This window comes from Protopterus annectens, chromosome 5.part0, assembly GCF_019279795.1.
Source record: "Protopterus annectens isolate FY-2018-M chromosome 5.part0, PAN1.0, whole genome shotgun sequence".
In the NCBI taxonomy this organism is placed as follows: domain Eukaryota; kingdom Metazoa; phylum Chordata; order Ceratodontiformes; family Protopteridae; genus Protopterus; species Protopterus annectens.
Genome location: NC_056735.1, coordinates 345,123,198 through 345,147,686, shown reverse-complemented (window position 1 = coordinate 345,147,686; position 24,489 = coordinate 345,123,198). Strand labels below are relative to the sequence as shown.

The 24,489-nt window shown below is 40.7% G+C and overlaps 1 protein-coding gene across 3 annotated transcripts in view; it reads right to left on the bottom strand.

The window, feature by feature from the left end:
* Positions 1–24,489, bottom strand: part of LOC122802621 (cyclic AMP receptor-like protein A) — a 3,720,933-nt gene that overhangs the window by 2,832,402 nt on the left and 864,042 nt on the right. The gene's annotated exons all lie outside the window — the stretch shown is intronic.

Genomic DNA, 24,489 nt, shown 5'->3' with positions numbered 1-24,489 from the left:
ATTGTTCACAGAGACCCTGTACGACCATGTAAATAGCTGAATAGAGGCTGTTTTCCTACTAGATGTAAGCCCAAAACAAACTCTAAAAACAAACCACACTGGTTAGAATCCTAACCTTAACAGGGTATATAACAAAAGAAAATAAAGTCATGGCTAAAATCAGGGAGAGCAACTTCCATAATGATAGGAGCTCTCTAATTAAACTAAACAGGAAACTAAGAGGACTACTTAAGTCAAAGAAGACCAATGAGGTCAAGATAGCTTCATAGGCTAAAGTCAACCACAAGGCCCTCTGCAGCTATGTCCAAAACCTCAAAAGCAGCACACATTAGTGTGCTGAACTGGTAGTTAATAGTGCCACCTTCACTGAGCAAAGCGATATAGCGAATTTGCTGGCTGGTGAATTCATCTCAAACTTCACCCTCCCCACTCCCCCTCCTCCCTCCATGAAATACCTACTAGCACACCCTCCAGCTATTAACAGGGAGCAGGTCTTGGTAGTGCTCTCTAAATCCAAAAATCACAGCCTCAATGTGTCCTGACAAAGTCCCAGGATGTCTCCTAAACAGCTGGAAACATGATTTATCAGCACCATTGAGTCACTTTTCAAATAAAACCTCAAAACAGGCTTTGTACCGGGAGAATGGAGTACTTCAACAGTTATCCCACTTTAGTCTGACAAGTGTAATATGCAAAGCCATGAAATGAATTATCATGGAAATAATCAACAAAGACATAGGAAACATTCAGACACTGGACCCATCTCAGTCTGCCTTTGTCAGGGGAAGATCATGCATACTAAACCTAGTGGACTTTTTTGAAAAGTTCACCAAGCCAATAAATGAGGGGAAAATGGTGCAACATGCCTACTTGGACCCAACTATGGAGTCTGATAAATACCCACTACGGTATAGTTGACAAACTCACTGAACTAGGCATAAACCATTACATAACTTGCTGAATTGCCAGCAACTTCACAGACAGGACTTAGGGAGTCAGCACTGGTGATATCACCTCCACTAAGACACTGGTCACATGTAGGGTATCTCAGGGCTTCTTGCTTGGACCGCTCCTATTTGGCATCTACTTCCTGGAGGTAAAGGCTAATGTCAGAGGCCTTTGGTTGACCAAGTTTGCAGAAGACTGCAAACTGGGAGCTATCATAGATTCTCCCATGACACAAAAATCTTACACAGACAAATGACTGGTACCAAAATCACAAAGACTTAATGCCAAGAAATGTATTATAGTGCCTTTTGGGAAAACTGTCACCCAGGCTAATTACTCCATCAATAAAATACCCCTAAGAGTTGACCCAGCAGTCAGGGATCCAGGAACGTATGTAGACAGTGATCTGGCCTTTGACTAACATGTGGCCAAGTTAGTAAGAAAATCATGCTATGTCTCCCAACTTATAAGTAAGAGCGTGGCGTCCAGGTCCAAGGAAGTAATAGTGCCACTTTATTAGGCCCTTATCAGACTCACTGAGTATAATGCCGTCTTCAGCAAGTACCTCACCAGAAATGTGCAACAGCTGGAATGACCACAAAGGTTGCTTACCAGGAAAATCCAGGGTATAACACACTGTCCTATACAGATCACCTTAAGGCCCTATTTCTATACTCGGTCGCCTACACGTTACTGACAGGCGATTAATGCCTGGCATATGAGGCATCCTCGGATCCAGCTCTGATGGACCTTATGCAAATCTGCAAAATGAGCTGCATCAGAACCACTAGCTTCAAGCATTTAAATTTTACTTGTGGCAAAAATAAGACAAGTTGGTGACACAGATATGTGTCTCAGAAGATCCCTATGCTCTGGAACCAGCTCCACATCTATGTGAAGCAGAGTTCATCCCTAACCCTATTTAAGTGTAACCTTGACCAATGGATGAGAAATTGGAAATTTTCCCTGGGTCTGGCCCCTATGTCTCTAACAGACAGAGGCAGACAGTAATGCCCCCAAAAAACATATCCCCCCACATAAAGTCTACAAAATTTGTAACATAGCCCCTCCTAATAAATACCCACGATACCTACAGATACAATTGGGTTGGATTGCATGGCTTGGATTATAAAGGCCCTGGTGGTCGTTAGCCTGGTATACAACTATGAATCTATGAACTTATAGCTGTTTCAGAAAAATGTAGAGTTAGAAGACACAACATGTAGAGAAGACCTATTTTCTGTTGTACCAGGAAAGAAGAGACTATATTAATTTTATGAAAGCACAAAAAAAAAAAAAAAAAAAAAAAAAAAAACAACTGGATTGGTATTCTACAGAAGGATTTGTTAATTGAAAGGGAACATCAACTGTGTGCTCCAAATCTGGCCGTGACAAACCAGGCAAGACCTGTATTAGTAAAGATGCAGAAAGAGTAGATCCTGACAAAACTGTGGCAGAAGGTAAAAGTAGTAAACATTTTAGAGCAGGAACTGATTATTCACTGTGCAACAGGCAAAAGAGAAGCAAATTTATACCAGCAATCAAGGAATATCGACAGGCAGTTTTGAGATTCAAGCTGCTGCTGTATCCAGCTGACTTCAGAATATATTTTTCTGGAGGATCAAAAACATTTTATGATGCAGAACAAGCTAAGAAGGAACTAAAATAGTATATCCAATAAAAAGTGAGCAAGCAAACTGAATGGGACTCTGCTTCTCATTCTTCTGACAATAAACCTGATAGAGAGACTTTGCTACTGAAGCCATTTCCAATGTTCTAAAGGAAAATGATTCAGAGACAGAAAAAAGCACAACAGTTGACTAGACGATTCAGGAGTACATCAGAATTGAACCAGACTCTAGTGATGGGAGATGGAGATTAACAGAAAGAAGACTATCAACACTGAAATTAGGGGGTCAATAACAGACCATAAAGCATCAATCGCATTTGTGAAAGTTGGCTTTGCAAGAAAAAGTAGCCAAGAAAGACTGGGCTTTTGTTGACTTTGTTAAACTTGTGGGTGGACTGTAAAGCATATACATAACTTTATGTCTTTAATGTGGAAAAAAGTAACTAAGCTAAACAATTTTTGTTCTTATTAATATTTGTATAAAACATTTATGATATAAACTACGTTATCTATAGTAAAAGAGTTTTGTATAGTGCGTAGACAGGGGTATTTTAAAAGTGGGGGAGTATTTTCAGTGACTGTTGTATGTGATAAAGATATTAAACAAATACTTTTTGTTGTAAAACATATATGCTTTACATTATAACAAGGGAAGAAAGGCTACACAAAAGGAAGTTTAATGTTAATATGCTATGATACTGAGCACCCAAGATGGGTGTGCCAGTAAAACTGCACTGGTTATTATATAGAATTAAGATATTTTTTCAAGGGTAGATGTCCAGATTTATGCCCTTGGCTTAAACTATAAACATGCATTTTTGTGAACACGTAGGCTTGAAAAATAAGACAAAATGATGAACGCCATGAAAAATGCTAAGTTTGTTACATTTGCAAAGATACTTGTGTGATGCTCACTACTGCCAGCAATATGTGATGTCCCAAAGCTGGGCCAGTAATCAAGGAGCCTGAATCCTCACCACTGACACTGGAGATGGATGTGCACTTGGAATACAAATGAATAAACTCTCTGCATTAAGCTCAATTTCCCTTAAGAGCACATAGGGAACACCCTCAGCCTGGGGTCTGGATGTCTCCATATTTGTCTCCCTCCAGGTCCAAAATAAGACTCCCCACTGGTACAGCTATAGAGTTAGGTCCTCAGCTGAGTGTCCAAGCCAAGTTTTCAGACACCCTCTCTGTGAACCCAGTGTTTCATGTCTCTGCCCCAAGTAGCTGACAAACATGCACATTCTTTAAGATTTAATTTTCACACAGACACACTCACACACACACACCCTGGGAAAGGCTGGCACAGATTACCCACATTACCAACTTTGCCCAGACTATAAGGAAGTCTTACTGCCACCAGTCAGTTAATACAAGGTTCTTAAAAGGGTATCCAATTATGCTGAGTGAAGTTAATATTAATACAAATGATAGTAGCTGAGCAAGACAGCTAGGCCTTCTTGAATGGCCCACACAGTGTCACCAAATAGATACAAGTTCTCTGAAAGGTTAGACACTTTCTATAAGGACCAGCCACAATAAAAGTTTAAAATATATTTAATAATAAAAGAAAATTAAAATATTGAATATAAATTTACAGTAAACCACAGAGTTCAAATCACAGAAAATATTGAAATTAACATTGATGGACAGACTCATACAAATAAAGAAAAATACTCTCTAAACTAAGCTTCACTATATTCCTGACTGAATCAAAGAGAATTTACTGTTCCATAATAACTTACTTGGGCAAGGCAAGATGAAATACATGAGCAGTCTTTCTAGTCAGACCCCCAAACCAGATACTCAATACTCTGAGATTTCTCTTTGTAATATCTAAAATATAATTTCCAAGAGGGCTGGCAGAATGACCTCATCTGGTCACCTGACTCTAAGTTCTTGCAGTGTTCCTCTCTGAAGTTGAGACAGGAATTTAGCATGGACGGCTACAATACACATCTAAATGTTTATGGCAGTGCCCGGGGCTTCCTCTCTTTTTACTGAGCTAATAAACAAAGACTTTTTCCCAGACCTAGCATCTCTGGTCCTGTTCAGCACTGTGGTGTGATATTTTAATGGTTTAACGGCTCATTTACATTTCCCTTATTTTTCTTAAAGTAAGCTAGCTGTTGCATTTAATTCAGTTGCAGTAATGCATATACATTTATTTTCATTCCAGCAGGGTGCATTGTTGATACATTTTAACACAAGCAAAGCTCACAAATACATTTTCAACACGAGCATCTGTACAAATCAGTTTAATATTCAAAGGACATATCATTTGTTACAAAACTCCAGCTGGCTATGCTGGCACTTGCCCATATCATCACAATTGGCTTGTTTTTTTTTTCCCCTTTTACAAGTGTTCAGTGACAGTCAAGTGAGTATGGTGTTGTACACTCTGCTCTCCAAGTGAAATGTATTTACAAAGATTCACTGCTGACTACTTTTACATGGAGACAAGTTGTCTACAGCTGCAAGCAATTAATCTTGAGAGTTCTAGGCAGTCTTTGCTGAGGGAAATGCAAAATATCAAGGTACAATGGCAAGCAGTTCAGTGAAAAAAAAAAGTTAGAAATTACAGGAAATGAATAAGAGATAGCAGACTCCCTAGCACCTTTAATCCTTTAATGTGTTTAACAGAAGATTATACAATTTAGTTTTATTTAAAGATGGCCAGTGCACTTTTTTGCATGAAAGAGGTTAATGTTTTCTGAAAGCATACAAGCTGTTTTTCCCATCTGTGAGGGAAACAGAAATAAGAAAAGAACAGACAACAATCAGTGTAAGTGGGAACAGCCTGTAGCATGTTCTATAGCATGGGTAAGCTTAATTTTAGGCTAGGTAATACATGAGGATGCAGCTGTTGATTTGGGGCAATTGTTCACATCTGATGGGTTAAACTTCATTTTTTGTGTGTTTGTTCTAAGTTGGTAAGGGATGGGAGGTGCTCTGAAAATGTATTTGCTTTTTGTTCTCTGACTGTTTTCATTAAACAAAATGTCTTGAAAAATGTGACATACATTCAAATGGAGATGATAAAAAACAACTTTATAAAACAGCAGTATGTCAAATATTAGAGTGTGCATGTAACACAAAAGTTAGAAATATACATTAAAAAACTATAAGTCAATCCAAGGTACAATAAGACCAGGAATAAGTTGGAGTTCTTGTAAAATCCACTTTAATATAGGCACAAACACATGAACACACACATTAAAAAAACAGCGTTTTCATTTAAATCACTTCATCAGATGTGGGGTCAGAGAACAAAATAATGGCTTTTATAATCCTCTTTACAGAACGGTAAAACTTGACAAACTTAATTGCAGAAAAAGACTAAGCGCTTTCACCCTGTAGCTCACAGGACTTCATCCTTCATCATACATTAAAAAACTATAATACATGGGAATAACAGCTTTTTATCATAATGGCTATGCTATCCATATTATCTTGAACATATCTGGTCTTACAGGTGTAGAGAAAAAGTAAAACGTATTGAATTATATTAAGAAATGAAGAATGCAAATAGCAAGACTACAAGAGATATCTGGAAAGAAACGAGAATGTGAATTTGACAAAGAAGACTTCAGGATAGATAATTAGCAGAATATCACAGACAAAAGAAAGTGGGTGTAATTATACTACTTTCTAGAGGGTCTCCAATACTGATAGAAAAGGGAACAAAGACAATAACTGTAGATTTGTGGTAGTAAGGGACTACTGGAAAGGAAGGATAATTATAATGGCAGAAAAAGAAGGAGAATTATGCTGGCATGTATTTATATTCCAGCAAAAGCTGCTATTATAGAGTTTAAGAAAATTTTGGAAAGAAATAATCAGCTTTCAGCAGAGAAAGAATAGTACTGTAAAATCTTACCATAACCATAGATGTCCTTCTCTTCCATGCTGCAGTATTCTTGATGTGGGATTTCCTGCCTTCAGGTGACACGTACGTCGGCTCCTATACAAAAGCTTCAGCTTGGCTGCTGCAGCTGCATGGGACGTCACACGTAGGGCCATAAACCAGGGACCCTATGTGTGACGTCTGCATGCACAATCCTCAGAACTTGAAGCTAAGCAGGTAAAGTAGATGGCCCAACAGGATAGGCTGCCAAAGTTGGCATGTATAATGCCCTGGGTCTCTTCTGTAATGGAAAGAGGCATCAGGGAGTAGTTAGACTGGTAGAGTCTATGAGGGGGAATGGTGGGTGGGAAGGAATACTGCAACATGGAAGAGAAGGACATCTATGGTTATGGTAAGATTTTACACAACTATTCTATGTCCTTCTATTCCTATGTTGCAGTATTCTTGGTATGGGAGAGTACCACAATTTAGTTTGATGAAAGGGTGGCGGATGCAGTAGATGATTCCAGAAAGCCTTGTAGAATTGCCCTGGCAAATCCTGCACGTGCTTTGGAAATTTGGTCCAGTTTGTAATGTTTGGTGAAAGTGTGCATAGTGGACCATGTAGCTGCTTCCATAATGGAAGCTGTGTCCATGCCTTTTTGGAAGGCTTTGGAAGTGGCCACTGCTCTTGTGGAGTGTGCCTTAACCCCAACTGGAGGTTTTTTTCCATGGTGTAAGCAGCAGAAAATGATTGCCTTTCTAATCCAGGATGCAATGGTCTGTTTGGTGACTGCCTTGCCCAGTGCCCTGGTGTGGAAAGATACAAAGAGTTGTTTGGATTTCCTAATGTCTTTCTTCTTGTCCAGGTAAAATCTCAGTTGCCTGTGGACATCTAGGGAGTGGAGTATCCTCTCTCCTTGGTTAGTGGGAGAGGGGAAAAAATTGGGTAGGTGAATGGATTGATTTAGAGATAAGGCATTGACTACCTTGGGCATGAAGGAAGGGTTAGTTCTCAGAGTGACCCTGTTCCTATGAAAAATGGTATAAGGTGAGCATGTCATTAAAGCTTGTAGCTCGGAAACCCTTCTGGCAGAGGTAATAGCCACTAACAGTACTGTTTTCCAAGTACAAAACTGTAGAGAGGCTGTATTAGCCGGTTCGAAAGGAGGCTGGGTGAGTTTTTCCAGGAAGAGGTTCAGGTTCCATGGAGAAGGGATAGGCTTCTTAGGTGGTCTGATGTGTAAGACGCCTTTAAGGAAGAGTTTCACATGTAGCCTGGCTAACAAGGGTGGATCTAGAGGTAAACAGGTTGATAATACGGAGAAGTGCACTTTCACTGATGAATAGGAAAGTCCACCCTTTATAAGTTGACAGATATATGAGAGGACTAGGGGGGTGTCAGCCTCATAAGGGTCCCTTTCCTGTCCCAGACACCACTGAGTAAATATTTCCCATTTAGCAAAGTATGATTTTCTAGTAGTGGGTTTCCTGGCCTCCCTCAGGACTGATAGCACGTCCTCTGAATAGTGGTGTCTGAATGGGGTTAGTAATTAAATCACCCACAGAGTCAGGGATACCATTTGCAAATGTGGGTGTAGCAGAATTCCTTTGTCTTGTGTCAGAATGTCCACCTTGTGGGGTAAGTTGCAGTGACTGCCCTTGGCTAAATTGTATAGAAGGGGGAACCAGTGCTGCCTTGGCCAGTAGGGAGTCACTAGCAAGATTTTTGGTTTGTCCTTCCTGATTTTCAGGAGGACTTTCTGAATCAGAGGGAAGGGGGGAAGGCGTACAGAAACTTTCCCTCCCAGTTGAAACTGAAGGCATCTACTCTCCATGCTTGAGGGGAGTAAGTCTTTGTGCAGAAGGTTTGCAGTTGCCTGTTCTGGGGGGAGGCAAACAGGTCTACTTGTGGAGTGCCCCACAGGTGGACTACATCTAGGAAGACCATCCTGTCCAGCATCCATTCGTGTTGTGGAGAGGATGCTCTGCTCAGGAGGTCTGCTTGCTTGTTGTCCTGTGAAGGGATGTAGCTGGCTTGCAGGGATATGTTGTGCTGGGATGCTAGGTCCCAAATTAATAGGGCTAGCCTGCACAACTGGTATAACTTGGTAGCTCCCTGTTTGTTGATGTACCACATTACACTGGTATTGTGGACCTGGTAGCAGTAGGGGTAGGAAGGTTTGCAGAGCTAAAAGAACTGCTGTCATCTCCGTTACATTGATGTGTCTGGTTTTCATGGGAGGTTGCCACTGGGCTTGGACTCTGTAAGAGTGCAAGGTGGTTCCCCAACCTGAATCTGAGGCATTTGTATGCAATATTTGTGTGGGATGAAGGGGTTGCAGTGGAAGGCCTGGGTGTAGGTGTACTTGTCGGCTCCACCAAATTATTTCCTTCTTTAAGCAGGGAAGAAGGGGAATAACTTGTTCCAAGTGATTCTGGTGTTGTGACCAGATATATTTGAGATACCATTGCAGTTTTTGCATATGCATTCTGGCCAATGGCAGCATGGGGATGGTTGCTGCCATCAATCCCAAGAGTCGAAGGAATTGCCTTGCAGTGACTGTCTGGGAGAACAAGACTTCCTGGAAGTGGGAAGCTAGAGATAGAACCTTGTCCTGTGCGAGAAAGGCTTTCATTTGGTCTGTATTGATTCTGCAACTTAGGAATATCTTGTCCTTGTCTGGGTTCAGGGAGGACTTCTTGAGGTTTGGGGTGAACCTTAGGCTTTGTAGAAGGGACATAGTGAAGTATAGATGTCTTAAGAGGGAATCTTCTGACTGTGACAGGATAAGGATATCATCCAGATATTGGTAAATCTGGATTCCTTAGGTCCTGCAGAAGGCAATGACTGGGGCTAGGCACTTTGTAAACACTCTTGGGGCAGTGGATAAACCAAAGGGCAAGCCGTAAATTGGAAGTGTGAGGATGGGCCACAGAAACACAGGAAACGTCTGTCTGAGGCCCTGATGGGAATGTGCAGGTAAGCATCTTTTAGGTCCAAGGTGACCATGAAAGCATTTGAGGGTATGAGAGGCAAGAGAGTGGGAAGTGACAGCATTCTGAAGGATGGTACCTGCAGGTAAAGGTTTAGGAAGGAGAGCTCCAAAATGAGTCTCCAGGGGCCGTCCTTTTGAGGGACCAGGAACAGACGGGAGTAGAATCCCTTTCGTTCTTGCCCTGTGGGAACAGGCTCTATTGTGCCTTGTTGTTGTAGGTCTGAAAGAATTTGTGGAAGAAGATGGCATTGTTTTTTGCGGGGGAAATGGAATGCCTTTCCAGGGGGGGAATTTGCTTCCAATGAAAAATGGTATAAGGTGAGCATGTCATTAAAGCTTGTAGCTCGGAAACCCTTCTGGCAGAGGTAATAGCCACTAACAGTACTGTTTTCCAAGTACAAAACTGTAGAGAGGCTGTATTAGCTGGTTCGAAAGGAGGCTGGGTGAGTTTTTGGATAATGGTTAATACCCATTGGTCTGTGGTGATTTTCTGTCAGAAGGGGAAACAGTGGGTAAGGCGAGCTAACAGTGACAGATGAGCAAGGCAGTCACGCATTATTGGGACCTCCCCTGTCCTGAAAGAAATGTCTAGGTTGAGGAGGTGGGCCAGTGGGCCTTGATGAGAAATGTCTTCTAGTTCCTTTTCTGGGTCTGAAGGAGGAGGCAGCAGAATGCGGGTTACGCCTAACAAAGATAGTCTTAGCTGGGTAGTTCCAATAAAATTTTGGTATAGGGGATACCAGGAGATGTTTAATGTCCTGTAACTCTGTTTTTTTCTTGCAGATTCTTAAATAGGTCTGCAGATTGCTTTCCAAAGAGGAAGTTGTGATCCAGGGGAGCATCCAAGATTATGGACTTGAAGTCCTCTGGCAGATTTTGTAGTCTAAGCCAAGAATATCTCCTAAGGACAGATGCTGATGCTGCAGAGTGAGCAGAAGCTTCTGCAGCATCATAGCTGCATTTTATAGAGTGCCTAACCACTTGTAGTGCTAAGGATAATTTGGAGGAGATATCCGTTTTAATGGGACTGTCAGGAATAGAAGTCAGCATAGAGGTGGCTTGGGATACTAAGTCCATGGTATACTTGGTCATGTGTGTTTGATAGTTAATGGCTCTGAAGGCCACAGTAGAGGAAGTGTACACCTTCTTGCCGATCCTATCCATGGATTTGCTATCATTGTATGTGGGCAAAAGGGAGGCAGAATGTAGCAACCTCAACTGTTTATCAGGGGCAGTGGCAATCACTGCTGGGTCTGCTAAAGGTGGCTTTATGTGGAAATATTGTTCCTCTGGCAACTTGTAGAAACAGTCTGGGAGCTTAGGTGCAGGAGGCTATGAGTCAGGAGTTCTAGAGGCTGAAGTAAATGCATCCAAGTATGCAGGAAGAGCAGTGGGAACAGCTGAAGGGGAGGGGGACTCCACTTGCAGCAGTTCAAAGTATCTTTTTTGGGTTTCTGTCATCTGGGAAGTATCCCATTTGAAGTAGTCTTTCATTCTGGTGATGGTTTCACCAAATGTAATGTCTTCAGGAGGAGAATCCCCTTCCACAGTATCAATATTCCTTGGGAGAAGTAATCTGGGATGCATAAGAGATGGATTCATCCGAGGAAGTGTAGGAAGATTTATGTTCTTCTTCTTCCTCAGGGAGGGGGGCCATAGGAATAGAAGAAGCAGAAGGCCTAAGGGCCATAAAGGCCTGCATAAGAGAGGAGGTGAAGGCCTCCCAGTCTGGAGGGGCTTCAGAAGCAGGAGAAATATGTTTAGTTTTCTGCTTCTTTTTGGTTGGAGTCGGTCTAGAGCTGGGTTTGGCAGCGGCTGTATCCGAAGTCTGGATCCTGGTCGAATGAACCCCAAATCTGGTTCCCCCTCGACATCGACAGGCGTTGGTGTCTGAGAAAGCTCCGTGGACGTGCCAGACATCGGCTGTGCAGCGGCCTCCATGAGGGAGGTCAATGGAGGCAATGGATCTGCCAAATGCTCCTCATCTCCTATATCGGTAGCTGGTGGGGTGTCCGGGTGCGAAGCGGCAGGCGATGAAGGCCTAAGCATCTTGGCCTTCTTACGCAGAGGTTCTTGGGCGGCCTCCAAAGCAGGATCCATCCTGAGAGCCAGCCGTTTGAGGCACTGGTTTTCTAAGTAAAGGATTAGAGCTGCCAAATGGCTACTTAAGGTCTTAGAAACAAAAGATTTACAAACAGGGCAGACGTTATGGTTGTGTTCCCGGCCTAAGCACAAAACGCATTTGTCATGGGCATCCTTATGGGGAATTTGGCGCCTGCATTGGCACTTTCCCTTTTTACCTGACATCAGCTGAAAGCTACAGCAACCAAGCCTAAGCAATGCGAAAGATCTGTAAAATATTAGAAATGCAAAAAAAAAAACGGGTTACTTATCTATAGTCAATCCGACATCTGGAGAGAGATTGTACGATGCAAAGTCATCTGCGGCTGAAAAGTTCTGAGGATTGTACGTGCAGATGTCACACATAGGGTCCCTGGTTTATGGCCCTACGTGTGACGTCCCACGCAGCTGCAGCAGCCAAGCTGAATTTTTTTTTAGGAGCCGATATACGGGTCGCCTGAAGGCAGGAAATCCCACACCAAGAATACTGCAACATAGGAATAGAAGGACATCATTAGTTATAGTTGGGGACCGGAATTTGATTTGCAATTGTGAGGCTGTATCAGGGGGACCTAGAAGGAAAACATAACAAAAGAGGGTAGATTTATGAAGAAATTTATGAAAACATTTGGTATGGAAGATGTGAATTCAGTAGTAGGGAACTCGGACAGCATTTGCATATTATTCCTCAAGATACAATAACTGAGCTAGACTACACAGAAATTAAATTTCACAACAATATGTGCATTTAACTGAAAGCTTAGACACACATTCAGTAAGTATTTAAGATTATACACTAATAAAAATCAAGATTAAAATTCAGGGTAATAATGTAAAAATGAAACAAAGGCGCTTTCCCACCTACCTGTTACAAAGAGTGGAATTTATGGAATGGGTAGCTGGAAGTTATTCAAGATTTATTAAGGAGGATACAAATTTTTACAGAAATTATATCCAGTGAGGGGGATAAAATGACAGTAGAGTTTAAAACTATGGTAGAAATAAAAAGAGAAAGATATATGGTTAAGAAGTAATAGGAATTTCTTATAGGGCTAATAAAGCTTAAGTATTGCACAATAAGAGAAATCTCACAGAACAAGAACAGACACAAACGCAGAGTGCTAAAGAGAAAATAAGGGGGTACCTGTATAATATGCATGGGTTTAGAAACACTGCTGTTAAGCAACTACTTTTTATAAAAACTCCGGAGCACAAAAACGTTTAGCATAATGACTTAGGCAACGGAAAGTAGAGAAAGGGTTGCTGCCAAACTTAGGGAGCCTATAACAAGAAAAATAAACCAATGATCCTGTATAGGTATTAAAGACATATTGGAAATTTTAAGAACATTTGTATAAAGCAGGGAATGTGGAAAAGAAAGAGCACAGATTGAATTATTTATGGAAGACTTAATTATGCCAAGGGTAAAGATAGATGAGGGTTAACAACTAATAATTAAGATAGGAGAAGATGAAATAACAACTAATAGTTAAGATAGGAGGAGATGAGATAAACAGAGTGATGTATAATCAGTCTTCAGAAAATTCTCCCAGAACAGATGATATTCCTGTGGAATTTTGGAAGTTAGGAAGGAAGAAAGTGATAAAGATCTAGAAGATTTTATTTTACAATATTTTAAAAGGCGGGGAAGCATCAACATCTTGGAAGAAGGTTGTGGTAGCTGTATTACCTAAAAGTGGTAAAAGCCCAAGAGGCCCAGTTTCATATAGGCCCATTTCCATTATAAACCATAATTGTAAAGCGTTTATCTCTATGAATTATAAAAGTGTTGCCAAAATTGACAGATATGGATCAATGTGGTTTTGTGGAAGTGAGGCAAGCATTTAACAATATTTACAGAACAATTATGATCCAGGCAGAAGCAGAATATAAGGAAATATAAGGAAATACTGTTTTTTAATGGGTCTTGAACAGAGAAAGCATTCAACAGAGTAAGCTGGGATTGATTATATGAGAAGGGCAATGGAAGCATTTGCATTCCCTCATACAATAATAAGATTAATTAGGAGGATATGTGAAGAATCGGAGGGGAGAATTAAAGTGGGAGGGTTCATCTCTGAAAGTTGTGTTTAAGCAGAGGAATGGGGCAGGGGTGCCCTCTTTCCACTTTATTTGTTTTACATTTAGAGCCACTGATAAAAGAAAATAAAGGACTCAGAAATGCAAACATATAATTGGTATGGCCATCAAAAAACACTGTCTTTATTTGCACATAATATTACTTTGCACCTGATAAATCCAGGAAAGGACATCTCAGTGTTGAGAAACATTTTGAGAAAGTTTAGAGTCTTTTTTGGATATAAAATGAATGAAAATAAAACAAACACTAGAGCCAAAAATTATGTACCTAAACATGAATTGGTTCAACAATACCCATATTTATGGAGACACAATAACATGAAGCATTTAGGATGATGAAAAAGGCTTCTGTTATGGTAGGTAAGGATATGTGGGGAAGAGAGTAAGCTAAATACAATACTAAAACTGAGAACCTGGAAGTGCTTGTTTGTGGATATAGATAGTAACATACAAGCTGTGAAAATGTTTTTAGTTCCTTTAGTTTTACTTACGGGTCAGGCATATTTTTATAAACAATAAAGAGTTGAAGCAATATATCTGGGAGGGGAAGATGGCAAGAGTTAAGTCAGATAAGTTGATCCTTCCAATGGAACAAGGTGGTTTAGGATTACCTGGTATGAAAGGATATTTTAGAACTATACAGTTAAGGCTTATATACACTTAACATAAGCAGAGGGTTTTAATTCAAAATGGAAATGGATGATGATGATGAAAGTGGGGGGGGAGTTCAAAAAATAAAGACAGCGAATGGGATTTTGGATGCAGATCCTCAAGGAGAATAAGAGCAACCATACAGAATATATTCATAAAGTAGCAAAAAATATTCTAAGAACTAAGCCAACATGAGAATGGAGAAAGGAGATTTTGCCAATAGGGATGATTGCAAGTAAGGGTACAATAAATAAGCACGAGGGCACTGGAATTTACTGTTAAAACCTGGCAAAGGAACAAGGTATTGGCAGCAAATAACTACAGAGGGAAAGGTAATACAGTGGGATGAGGCCAAGGCTACAGACCTGCCTTCCCTACCAGGGATTGATATCAGAGTATAATCAAGAAGTAAGGGATAGGAACATCTTAAGTGAAAAGCCTGCTCTGGAAGAGATTTTAGTTGAATCTAGAACAAAACCTGTTTTTAAAAAAGGGATAATTAAAAGAGCATATAAAATATTGCAATAAAAACTATATAAATCAATCATAGGAGGTTAGAAAAGATTGGGGAGGTTGGATAATAATTTATAACAGACCAATGGGTGGCCATATGCATGACTATCAAGTATGCAACAAAGTTCAGAATGTTTAGGATCTTCACTTGAAAGTATTTGCATACATATTTTTATACCCCAAGGAGACTCCAAAGAATTTTCCCACTGGTAGATAGCAAATATTGGAGGTGTGATAAGGAACGTATGTCATGGGAGTGTAATGAGTTGTCAGATATTAAAAAGTCCCTACACAGTACTCTGCCAGAAATATTGGGTGAGTAAATGGCTACAACTAAGAATTGTTTTCTTTTGAGCTGGGACACAGAATCTGAATAGCCTAGAAATAGTAAGGCCTTATTACATTTAATTCTGTTGGCTACCAAAAAAGCAGTTACTAGAAATGGAAATCAAAGTCTAAACCAACTGTATTTGAAGTATTTAATATTATAAATGATACAAAAGAACTGGAAATCGGATCTTTAGAAAATGGAAGCAGCAAATCAAACAGAAATAAAAGGAAACTGTGGGAATAAAACATGCAGAATAATGTTCATGGGGGATAAGGAGTAAAATTTAAAGTAAGCCAGGAATTCAGCAAAGGCTCATGAAAGCACTATCTGAAGAGAATAAAGAGAAAGACTGACATCTATAATGAAGGAATCTTTTTCTGGGTTAGCACTTTTAGCAAGCCAGAGTGTCCAGCAAACATTCTAGGAATATGGTGCTCAATGTGCTCCCAAAGGACTGAAATAACTGAAGTAGGAATGCTTCTGTTATAAGTGAGTTGTCAGAACATTAGATTCATCTAGTCTCTGTCCAGACACTGAAATATCTGGACTGGTTGCTTGGTGCCAGTTTGCCTGGGAACAAAACTTCTCACAAGCTCAAGCTCCTCCACCGCCCCATAACCCTCTGCTCTGAACAGCTATCTCCAGATTCATTAAAGGGTTAAATATCCACTTTGCACATTACAAGAAGAGACAAATGACATAACATCTTACAACATTTCAGGAAGGAAAAAAGAAATACATCTTTCTTACAAATCCACTTAGGGTGAGACATATTATAATGGTTAAGGTAATTACCTCACAGTCGCAAGGTACATGGTTTGATTCTCACATTTGAAAGGAAAATTGTCTAGGCTTAAAATGGCCCACAAGGGCAGCTAACCTATTAATCAATATGTCAATTTGGACGGGGAAAGTTGGGTGGGTCATTTCCAGTGCCAGGACCCAAACAAGATAATTCTAACATAAACATAAAACTTACATTTTCTCTGGTCTTATCTGCCACTGGCAGAACTGGACAGAATCTCCAGTTGACATTGGGCAGCCTAAGCCAGCAAGCCTCTGAGGATGGTAGTTTAAAATAAACCCCAAGCCTCAAATTAAAATGTTTGGCAAAAGTAAAGGATGACCATGTAGCAGCCGCTGTCATTTCTTCCAAGAGTAAATTATGTAAGAAGGCATTAGATGTGGCCTGAGGTCTAACAGAGTGTGCTTTCAGTTTGGTGTCCAAAGGTTTACCAGCAGAAGACTAACAATAGGCTATGCAATCATACAACCATTTGGAAAAAGTAATCTTGGATACCTTTTGAACTTTCTTGGCTGGTGAAAAGGATACAGCAGTTGCCCATCTTTCCCGAATTCTTTTCTGTGATGAAGATAAATGTGAACCTGTCTATGAACATCCAAATAATGAATAAATATTCTCCTTTACAGGAATAACTAGGAAAGAAGACTGGTAAATTAAAAGACCAGTTGAGTTTGGTTTGTGTAGCCACTTTCAGCATAAAGGATAGATTAGCCCTAACTGCAACTCTCTCCAGTTGAAAAACAATGTAGGGATATGTTGAAGATAAGGCATAAATTACAGAAACTCTACAAGCATAAGTGATAGCTAACAGAAAAGCAGTCATCCAGGTCAAGAATTCTATAGATATGGAATTTTCTGGTTCAAAGAGTGGCTTGGTTAAAATCTTCAAGGGGGATCAGGCCAAGCTAAGGGAGGTCTGAAATAAAAAACCTTTTCAAATAGTTTTACATGAGATGCCAATGAGAACATGGGAAATCCTGTATGAAAGGATGAAATGATTGCAAAGTGTACCTTAACTGGGGAGCACATGGATCCCTACTTAAAAGGTCTACTAGAAAACAGAGCACACTAAAAAGAGATGCAGATGACAGATATATGTTTTCCTTCAAGGACTAGAGCATATTTTTTCCATTTATCTTTGTAAACTGTCTTCGTTCAGGGTCTTTGGGATACAGTAATCAAAGTAACCACCTTGTTAAGAAACAATTGGTCCCCGGACATAATCAGAAATAGAGAAATCATGCAATCAAGTGAAGGGAGCATATGGCCAGGTGAGACATCCTGTACAGGAGTGTTAGCAAAGGAGAGAGTTATGGAAGTAGAAGGGGTCTTCTCCTGAGCTGAGACCACTGTAAGGGGGACCATATCTAAAGAGGCTAGAACAAGGCTATGAAAAGAACCTTTGCTCTGCATGCCTTGGCTTTCTGTAGACCCTGGTTATGAGTTGAAAATGGGAAGAATGTGTTCAGGAGACCTAGGATGCTAACAGTGGGAGAATGCATCTTTCTGATCGCCCCTATTGAGGAACAAAGTTGAAAAAATGTTGGCATTTTGTGTTGGATGGTGAAGCAAAGTGATCACAACATTATCTGTCCCATCTCAAAAATATGTTGGAAGCTATCTTCATGTTGAGAGACTACTGGTGTGAGAGCAATTCTTGTCTGCTCAACCTGTCCAGAATCATGCTGGATGTCCCCAGTATGTGCATTACTAAGAGAAGGTGATATGACTTTATGGCCATTCCAAAACCCTTATGGCTTCTTGCCATAGGGGTTAAGAACATGGCCCTCCTTGCTTGTTTATGTATCATATCACCCCATGGCAGCAAGTTCTGAAATGCCTCCAATGCTATGAGAACCACTAGCATCTCGAGTACACAGATTAGGAAATGGGCCTCTTCTGTTGTTCATGTACCTTGGACAATTCTGTTTAGATAATTTCCCCACCCCACCCTGGGATGGACATATCCTTGGTAGCCTGCCCATCCCGTCCGGACACTGTAAAATGTGTACCTACGGACAGATTCTGTTTTCATCCATCATAAAAACTGCTGGCTTTGAAAGTTTTATCTTATGAGTCACTGGTTGAAAGCCCTGATCCCACTGATTTCTTGAGAGTCCACTGTAAAATTCTCATTTTTAACCATATGAAAGGGACCATCTGAATGGAAGAGGCCATCAGACTTGGTATGTTGAAAACAGCTGCTGCTGAAGGTTAATGGGTTTTGCAATAAGTTTAAGGCTTCTCTTACTATAGAGGAAATCCTGTCCAGTGATAACCCTGCTTTCTGGTTGACTGCATCCAACAAGTACTAGGGCCTGTGATGGTTCCAGCTGGGATTAGCCACAGTGTCCATATTTCCCCAAAGACAGACACATTCTGAGTAAGTACTGCCTTGCAAACAGGAGTGGTGCCATAATGGGGACTGCTAGGAGCCAGTCCTCTAGGTATGGAAATATCCATACACTGAGTAGTTACATGTGAGCTACTACAAGAGCCATGAACTTGGTAAACACCTAAGTGGCTGTGTTGAGCTGAAGAGCAATGCTTGGAACTGACAGCGACAGGCTCCAACCTGGAAGTGCAGGAATCTCCTCAATATCTTAGTTATTTTGATGTGAACACGCGCATCTAGGAGCTCAAAAGAAAACATCCAATCTACTACTTTTAAGAATGGTAGTATGAACTGCACTATAACCATCTGGAATGACTCTCTCTTCACAAACTGGTTTAACTGACTTAGGCTGAGAATGGGTCTGTGGTCTTTTGTCTTTTTGGGTACTAACATGAATCTGGATGTTTCCTGATTGGTAGGATCTTTTGGATTACTCTTTTCTGCAGAAATATTTCAATTTCCTTCAAGTCTGCCCACTTTTGGAAGGGTGAAACTGTCAGGATGTGAAAGCATGCCTCTGAACATTTTCAAAATGGGAAAGAATAGCCTCTGAATATAATCTCCTTTATCCACTTTTCTGACAGAATGGCCAACAATGCTGGCAAGTGGAGGGAAAGACATCCCCCTACTACCTCCAGAATGGAACAGGAGGGCATTCCTTCAGGACTCACACTGATGGGATCCTAGAAAGGATCCCTTAAAGCCCTGATGGTTAAGACCACCTTAGTCTCTCGAGTGATGGCCAGAATGGAACTCCCATCTATCACTGAAAGTCTTATCACACTACTGTTTTCTCTGGGTTTGCTGGAGCTTATGGAACCATATGTTTTGGAGACCTTTTTTATTCCTTTGAAAGGTCAACTGAGGTAGTGAAAACTTCACTCCAATAACTGTTAGCATTTTGTCCTCCATCTCACACTGCAGCAGCTTCTCCTTCACCTTTTGCCCAAACAAGGAGGCACTGTCAAAAGGTACACTGATAAACACCACCTTAAAGTTGTCAGTGAAATCCATGGGGTGGAGCCAGGATTGTCTCCTCATTGCCAAGCCAGAGTCTGCTGCTCTAGCTGCACCACTCATGGTGTTGTGAATCAAATGCATGGTCAGTGAGTGGATGAAATCTATTGTTGCCACTTGGGTTTCCAACTGCATTCTTAGATCACACATGGACAACTGTTTTAAAATGCTGGTGGTTTTCTCAGCCAGTTGTCTCTGAAATTTAACCACATGTGCCATGTAGTTCAAAGCTGTAAATGAGAATGTAGTGGCTACATAGATCTGCTATCCTACACTATTCATAATCCTGGGCTGCCTGGTGATGAATAGCCTGGATATCCTCTGGGCATCCTTTTTTGGTGACACTATGGCAATGTCCTTTACTCCAGTGTTGTATATCTTTTGGTTTAGTTTACAAGGTTTTTGGTTCTGCCACATCCAATTCTTTCCAGGCTTAGTCACATGCCATATACACAAACTTGCTGAGTGGTGGCACTACCCTAGCCACTGGGGGTAAGGACCTACAGACCTCCTGAAAAATATCTTCCTCCAAGAAGTTGTGATCTATAGACCTGGATCCCTTTGATCACATCATCTCTAAGATCTCACCAAATGTGGCATCTTCTGGAGGGGATTTAGGTGAAATCTCCCCTTCATCAAAATCTGCACTGGTGGAGGTAAGACAACAAAGGGGAGGTGATCTGCTTCAGGGTGCTAATATTGTGGCCCATTTTTAAGGAAGTTGGAGATCAGGAAGGGGGAGAAGGGTTAATGGGGGGGATAAGGAAAACAATATTGTAGCCTCAGGAAATAATACCCCTGGATCCACCTGTCCTAGGAGATGGCCATCCACCCACACTGGTACTGTTCCCAGAAGGGAAGAGTTGCAACTGACTGAGATCTTTCAGATTCCCTTTTATTTTTTGAATCCGTGCAGGAATGAGCTCGATGGCTCCTCTACCTGTCAGACAGGCAAGAGCTCTATGGTCTTTTCATTCCTGCATGGGAATCTCCCATGAATTCAGCTGGTTGTGGTAAGAGTCAAATAGTATGGAGCAGAGCAGCCTTTCCTCTCCCCTGGCATCAAACTCTTCTCTCCTGGGGATGCTTTTCCAAGCTTCACTACAGCTGACCAGAGAGGGTTCCTTTCGACTCATAGTGCAATTGCACTCACCAGCACAGGCTTGGTAGACCCATGCTCTATAAGATAGATACCTAGTGCTCCCACTAGGTGTCACTCATGTAGCAAACCAGAGCCATTCATCTCCCTTCAGGATGGGTGAGAAGGCAATGGCTGCTCACTTTCATCCTCCCCTGCCAGCTCCTACAGATTCCCAAGCAGCTATCCAAATTCTGGTCACCTGCAACATAGTCAGAGCTTTATCTCTCCATGCTACAAAGCAGCTTTAGACCTTCATGATTCCTTAAGAATAGATGTTATGGAGCCTGAAAGTGGAAACCAATGACTGACAAAGTCTTAACATCCTATACATTTTTGTTCAACTTTTTTATCACTGTGGTGCAATCAAATTAGTACCACTAAAAACAACACTCAAAAGAGATGCCTAGAAATTCTTAGAGAAATTTGGTAGGCAAAGCCAGGAATGAAAACAAATAGAGATGCAGGTACATGCTGCCCTTGTTGTACCATCCATACCATTATGATCTAGTGACAATGTCAGCCTAGAGACTGTGGAGGCAGTCACTAACTGGGACATCAGTGGTTTCACATTATCAATTTCCCTGTCAACTGTTCCAGCACCTTTTTCTGCTCCTCTGGAAGGTCCTGCCAGAAACAAAATATAAGGGACAAATAAACAAGCACCGTGACGGAAAAATCAGAGGACATGAAGACCAGCTTCACAAAGTTGTCCAAACCTAGGACTCTATTTGACAGGTGAACCACAGGATGCAGGCATGCCAATTCTCTTTTAATGGTGGCTGCAGTTATGATGAATTCAGTAACTAGAGTACTAGCTAATGCAGTCCAGTCCCTGGGTGGCCAAAATATCTTGTCTGGCTTCCTACGTATGGTAGATATTGAGTACTTGCCAGGCCTGCTAGATGACAAGAGCTATCATCTCATTAACAGATGGTAACACCCAAGAAGAAGCGGTCTTTGGAAAATCTCCTGCAAGAGCTTGTCAGCTAAGGAGAGGGGGTTCTTTCAGCCATCTTGTTATCTTACACAATAGTGTCAGGCTCTTCTCAAACTTGGAGTCGTCATGTGGAGATGCAGGGTAATTTGTTCCATTAGTGTCTTCAGTGTCTGGGGATGAAAATTCTGTCAAGGAATCAATATGCCTCCTCTTGCAATTATCTTTACCTTGTCTCCTCGATGGGTGAGACAGCACAATGAAAGAGGAGGGTGAAGCTGACCCTGACCTGTGAATAAAGATCCTAATGCTAGTCCTCTCAACCTCAGTCCCAAATGGGAAAGAATGGAGGCCTCATGTGCAGTTGGAGATAAGCCGTGTATTGAAGGTGGCAAGGTGAAAGGGTCAGACTGCACTTACAACTGTGGGTACGACATCAATGCAGGGCCAGTTCCCAGTATCTTGTCCTGCCAACACTTTGGTCAAATATGCTTGCGGTAGACTAAAAGGCACCATCACTGTCAAAAAAGCCCCCTCAACATTAAGAGAGTCACCTTGGCTGGCCCAGGAATTCCAATCTCCTTAACACCAAGTACTCAAAAGCCCATGGCACTAAAGTATTTAAGATACAAAGGGCATCAGCACCCAATGCCAAATTTTCAATGTTAGAGTTAAGCTCTGGCATCAAAAGAAAGCATGGGGCTAACAGAACTAGTACCAATGACACACCAAGCACAAAGAGAATGATTTTCATACCACGATGCTGAGGGACCTAATACCACTGATGCAATATGCTATATGGAATCAGCTGAACATGACTCTACTGACTAGGAATAATGAGAAAAATGATCCAGAAAGAACCAATGATTGATTTCTATCCACCAAGCCAAGAGAAGGAAAACAGTGCAGGAAAAAAAAGGGGAAAAGGTATATGATGATTAGGTGATGCCACTTTGGTGGAAGCATTTGCCAGAGTTTCTTTGAATAGAAATTGATTGAGCTGTGCATGGAAACCTAGGAAGGAGGAGAAAGATCTGAGTTTTGATGGTAAGGGTTCCCAAATACAGGGAGTCATTCTTTTGCTATGAAGTCTTTTTTACATTGTGGTCAGTAAAAATATTGCTGTAATGTGATTGGGATTTTTAAGTTTTAACTGGGTGTTCTTTTGGTCAATCTGACAGCAAAGTATGAGTTCAAGTGTTTGTGGGAAAGCAATGCTATTAGTACCATGTACCTTTGTTATGTTAGTAGACATTTTGCTTTGAGGAGCTAGGTTTCTGAATCAAGAACATGGTTAGTAGTGCTTTGAAGAGTTATTTTTTTTTTTCTTTGAAGCATTGGCAATACCTGACAATCTGTATTCAACCTGGACTAGCAAGTTGCCTTTGCCTATGGCCATTCGACTTTCTTGAGACAGATAGTGGGAGATCTTTTTTTTATAACAAGTATATCAGTTGGTTTATCTTTGATTTTGTTATATTGATGTGGTAATAGAAGGTGAGAGTGTGGTTTAGCTAGATTCCTAGATATTTAAAGTGATGGGTGTTTTCAGTTTGTTCTTTGTTGTTCACAATATGGTCCATTTTTTATGGCACTGCTGTGCACCTTTCTCTTGTTCCAAAAATCATACATCTGTTGTTTTTTTTTGTTTGTTTTTTTGGCACTTTAGATGAACCTCTTATGGGTGAGCCAATCAGAAACATGAGACAGGTCCTCCTTCTTGTTTTTTTATGGATAAAGAGGATGAATAGATCTGTACTCATTGAAATATAATATGATTTTGAGATGTGGACAATTTGTGGATAGATAATCTATAAATAGGGAAAATAATAGTAGAAATAAAACTGAACCACTGTTATAACCTTCAGCTAGGGGGAGGAATGAAGAGCTGGCGGAACCTACTTTAACTATGGACTGCCTAACTGTGAGGAAGTCTTTGAACCAGGCTAGCAAACCACAGCTAACTCCTACATTAAAAAGTGAATCTGACAGTTTTTATGGTATTTGATATACCAGATCAAAGGCTTTCGTGAAATCAATACATTATGAGCCAGTTAAGAGGCCTATGTCCATATTTTGAAGGAACTCATAGGTGAGGGTATAAAACTTGAGCTGAGGAGGGGATAAGATGCTGAATTTTGTGGCATAGTCTGTGAATTGTATAAAAACTAATTGCAAAATCTTTCACAACAATAACACTAAGTCCTGTTGCCCCATGTGGTTTTCCAAAGAAATGTCACTCACAACAGAACAGTGCTCCATTCTTATGGTTGCATCAAGATTGTCTTCCCTACCAAGGATTGTTATCAGAGCATAAGCAAAGTGAAAAAAAGGGGAATACTAAGTGAAAGACGAGCACTGGTAGACTTTTTAGTAGAATCTAGAACATAAGCTGCTGCTATAAAAGGAATAATTAGTACAGCATACAAAATATTGCATGATAACTATAAGAATCAATCAGAGGAGGTTAGAAAGGATTAGGAAAAGAGACTGGATAAGCAATTCACAAAGAAATAATGGGGGATATATGTATGTCTCCCAAATATGCAACAAAGTCTAGAAGATTTAGGATCTTTGCTTACATAGGTATTTTTATAACTCAAGTAGACTCCAAAGAATTTTTCCTCAGGTAGACAGCAAATGTTGGATGTGTGATGGGGAAGAAAGAAGTAACTGGGAATATATTTTCTGGGAATGCAATGAGTTGGCAGACTTTAAAGATTCCCTGCAGATCGCACTGTCAGAGATACTGGGTGGAAAAGTTGGTGTATCTAAGGAAATGATTTTTTGAGCTATGATACAGGATCACATTTGCCTAGATATAGTAAGGCCTTGCTGAGTCTAATTATGGTGGCTGCCACAAAAGCAATAGCTAGAAAACGGAAATCAAAGTCTAAATCAACTTTACTTGAAGTAGTGAATATAGCAACAGAGATAAAACAACTGGAATTTAAATTTTTAGAAAAAGGGTAGGAGCAAATTACAAAAGAAAAAATGGAATCGTGGGAACAATGCAGCAGAGGAGGAGCAAGGTTTAAAAGAAGGCAAAAT